This window comes from Telopea speciosissima, chromosome 9 (assembly GCF_018873765.1).
Source record: "Telopea speciosissima isolate NSW1024214 ecotype Mountain lineage chromosome 9, Tspe_v1, whole genome shotgun sequence".
NCBI classification, from domain to species: domain Eukaryota; kingdom Viridiplantae; phylum Streptophyta; class Magnoliopsida; order Proteales; family Proteaceae; genus Telopea; species Telopea speciosissima.
The window spans coordinates 49690771-49695413 of NC_057924.1; the positions used below are offsets into that span (position 1 = coordinate 49690771).

Sequence of the window (4643 nt, forward strand, 5' to 3'; positions counted from 1 at the left end):
ACCATAGCAGCACTTGCACTTACCTCCTCCCCTTTATCAGTGTCGATTGCTCCTGGGACATCCGTAGCAAGTTGAGCTTTCCTTTCTCTCAGATCCGCCAACTTCTTCTCTCTATAGGCTGTGATCTGGTGGCCTGATTTTTTACAATAACCACAAGAGAGGGCCGATTCCTCATAAACCACTATTTGTTTAAAAAAAATAAGGAACAATTGAGCCTGGTTGGAAGCGCTCCACCTGGATCTCTTTTAACCTGGATGCAGAAATATCCATCTCAATTAGAACGCGAGCAAAGATCCCAACTGATGCAATCTTGTGCGTTTGTCTAATGCCACTGGTCTTCCCACCGCTTTTGCCATTGATAGCAGAATACCCTCATGCCAATACTCCAATGGGAGATTTGGAAACCTTATCCAAACGAGCTTAGTGGAGACATGATCATCGTTGATGTTAAAATCAGGCTTCCATCGCTGAAACCAAATTGATTGGCCTTTGAATCTGATCGGACTTCTTCGTCGTACCACCATCATATCACTCTCCGAGAAGAACTGGAAAATGACGTAACCTTTCCTGATAGAAATCATATGAACTTGATTTTTTAGGTTCCAAGAATCCCTCACTGTCTTTCTGAGATCCTCCATTGAAGCGAAGCGAAAATTAACCTGACCGATTAAAGCAAACTTGAATTTCTCCAGATTTTCCTCGTAATCCTTCTGAGGAATGACAATTCGAGTAACGTTTTCGGACTGAATAGGGTCCGGCAGACCTTCAATGTTTGGGAGAGAGGACTTCCCCTCGGCTGCTGCATATTAATTCTTCCCTATCAAACCATTGCCCAAATGGGCATTCCTATCAACCGGAGGAGTAACCTCACCATTGCGTACCTGGTCACCCTCCTCTTCCAGAATCTCCACCGGAGTTGGATCTTCAGAAGAAACAGCTCCTCCTCCCTCTGCCTCCCTACATCTGCCATTCTCATCACCTTGAGTTGCATCACCATTCTCCATGACCATATATCAGATAGTTTAGCGACTTCTTGATCATGTTAGCCGGAAATTGGTGACCTCAAACACTTCAGATGACCTATTTGGTCAAATTAAGTCAGCTGGTAAACCAATAACATATGGATCTCGATCGGCGTAAAACATCATTTCTGTGCTAATTTTTGGAAGAATCTAGGCATGGCTGCCATATGGATGAAAATTATGCCTCAAGACCTTTGGGATCTAAGGGTTGGACATGTTTGGAGGAAGGCCTAAGGGGAGAGTTTTGTGATTCCCCTGTGGTGCCGACAGTGACAGCGGCAAGTTTCCTCTTGGTTGATGTTGGTCGGAATATTGAGGGAGAGTCCTGCCAAATCTAGTTCTCACCATGTTGAAGAAAATACTATGGTTGGGATTATGAGATAAGTTGCACTATTGCTTCTAGGGTCGTTTCCCATAGACAACGCTAAATCTGTTGCCACAAAAACTAGAACAGTCCTTGTGGCGCTTGCAAGGCTTGAAAGATGGAACAAAGAATACAAGCAAGGGTTGGAGATGACTCTGATGGGGACTCTCTAATGCCTAAGTAAGTTTCTTTCGCAACAATAAAGAGAATGGGCAGACCAAGAGTGCAAGATGTAGTTAATAGTAAATTTGAATCGCATCTGTGGAGTTTACAACACATTTATACCTTGAGTTAGGCGGTCATGAGAGTCCCACTTAGGAAGGAGTCCTTGATAGAAGTTGGTTCACTGCAAGAGAGAATAGAAGGTAGATCTTCGATGAGGTCCCCTTAACGGGAGTTTCCCGAATTAGTGGCCAAGTAGGCTTCCTATTTGGCAAGTGTTCGCATTGAAAGACTTTAATATGGATGGTTCGGATCTGATAGGGTTCTTCCATGAATCCTGGGTCCTGGAGAATCCTTTGTTAGATTTGAATCCTTCCTACCACATGTCAAATGAGTATTGGCAGGTGATATTTATGAGTATCGGTCTGGATAAAAAGTAAGCCCAAGTGTGAGTAAGCCCCAAAACTGGTCCAATAGTGAACCAAAAAGAATATATAGGTTGGGCCACCACACCTAGACTCAACTTTGAGCACACGTGTGAAAAAGCATGTCTAATCCAACTTGGTATATAATAGGAGGGATACTTTTCTCTTAAGACCTCTTGTCGCTTATACCATAACTATGTATATAACTTTCTCTTGTCTCATCCACTTTCAATATTGGACTAAACACTTCACACTAAAGTGCATTGTTGAGAAAGCAAAACACAGTAAAACAAAAGTTCAAACCATAATTAGCAAAAAAGGGAACGATAAAAAAAGGAAACGGATTGTATGGGTTTTAAATGGCAAAAAATTACAAACAGACGGTCAAATAAAATAGTCAAAAAAATAAAGAATGGTAAAAGATGGAAAACAAATAGTTCGTGTTTTAAACATGTATATTTAAAAAAAAAACAGAACTAAAAAATGACACTATTCTCATATAAATTGAGCAATTTTATTTGAATACCAACTTGGATCTGACTCCTCTACTTCCGTCTGCCCGGTACTTTCATGCGCCCACACACACAAGGCGGGTGGAAAGTACCACCTTACCCCCGCTCGGGCAAGGCGCTCGGGCAGGGATAAGGTGGTACATTCCACCCGCCTTGTATGTGGGGCGCACGGAAGTACTAACCGCAGCGGAAGTAGAGAAGTCTCATCCATACCAGCTTCTAATGTTCAAAACAATTGTAACATCCAAAATTAATTAATCCACATATATTACACAACCCATTGTAAGTTCCAAGAAATGTCATCTAATATCGTTCAATATCAGTTCCCAATTCATACACCATAATGTCTTGGAAGGCCTTGTCTATTATGTATGTGATAGATTGGTCAAATTCCACTCTATGGTTTCATTATCTTTGTGAATCTAAAACTTTAGGTTGTACACATTCTATCCTTCAATGAATCTTCCTTTGACCAAAAAGAAAAAAAATCTAGGCTTGTTGAATAATCTGGCTTGGCTACAATGTTGCTCATTGTTGTAACACAGCCAACACACTCATGGAGTGATGCATGTTCAGTTGGAGTTGGGACTTGGGAGTCATCGCTTTCGAAACTCTTTTCAATAGATGTATCAGTTTGTAGTTTGACTTTAGGGTCCATGCATTGATCTTGAGTTGAAGGTAATATCATGAGAAATGCAGCCTTTCGAGTCTTTATGTCGGCGAAAGAATCAAGTCAATCAGACTTCGGGAGAGATATATGGTTAGTTAAGTGAGCCAATGCTGACGACAAGCAATACTGAATAAAAACGACAAAAAAACAGGAATGTGTTTTAAACGTGTTTAAAACGTGAAGGGTTGTTGTAGTTTGCCCTTTTTCCCATATGTTTGAAAACCAAATGGCAAAACGCGTTTAAAATGGTAAAAAAGGAGAACGCATTTAAAATGACATTTTAAATATGTTTTTTCTAACTATGGTTCAAACCATAAAGAAGAAAAAATAATTTTCAAAAGATAGAAATTAAGATATTTTTTAAACTCGTTAAAAACCATTTAAAACAATACTTCTCCGCAGTCAATGACTTCAAAATTAAGTCTTATGCAGGCGGCCTGCCTATCCTGAATTTTGAAAAAACAACAAAGGGTAAATGTTCTCAGCACTGGGGGAAGTAGGTTGCACCTAGACACATGGTGGTGGGCAAAATTATCTTATCGCCCGCCCTCTGAATGGTAAAAATGATTGACCCGTCTTGTCCCATGTGTCTGAGAGGGCAGCCTACACCCCGTCCACTGTGGTGCAGAGAACATCACCTCAAAAACAAAAAAACAAAAATTCTTGCTGGCGGCCAATGACTTCAAAGCTCATTGGTGGCCTACCTATTTAAAAAACAAAAAGCCTTACCGACAGCCAATGACTTCAAGTCTCCTTGGCGCAAATGTCTTCAAGTCATCTCCGGACTACCTATCAACAGAAAGGAAAAAATCCTTACCAAAAAAAAATAAATTGGAGAAATTGACTTAACGCTGTCCAACATTGAAAACTGATCAATGCTTAATTTCATCAAAATAATCTTCTTAATCTTCAGATCCATAGTCTATTTTTATTGGGAGAAAAAGTGCTAACCAGTGCTGTGCCTGAGCGTGTACTTGCGCCCAGACACAGCCCGATGCAAAAAGACCGGCGTTGTCCCTTGGAAAGGTGGAAAGCATCAGGGGCAGTATCAGTCTTAATTTTTACAGTGGGCTGTGTCTAGGTGTAGGTACACACCCAGGCACAACACCAGTTATCGTTCTATTTTTCATTATTATTATACTAGTAGAAAGGAAATAACTTAATCACATATAAAAAAGAAAGGCTGTACCCAGTGCATAGGGCTCCTACCACTGTAGGGTCTGAGATGGGTCAGAATGTACACAACCTCACCCCAACTTTGCGGAGACGCTGCTTCCAGAGACAAATAACTTAGTCACATATACTCTTAATTAATTAATCCTACAAAGTCCAAATGCAACAAAGGGTGTGGAGGAATCCACAAATCTTCTGTCTAATAATCCTTATTAAATCAATTCCAAATTACACAGCCTTTACTTTAAAAGACCTCATCTCCAGCTCTAAAGCAGTTCTTACATTCATCTTCAAGACTTCTCTTCTCTACAAGTG

General features: G+C 40.5%; 1 pseudogene; it reads left to right on the forward strand.

Moving 5' to 3' along the window:
* Positions 1-4643, forward strand: part of LOC122640396 — a 75334-nt pseudogene that overhangs the window by 11401 nt on the left and 59290 nt on the right.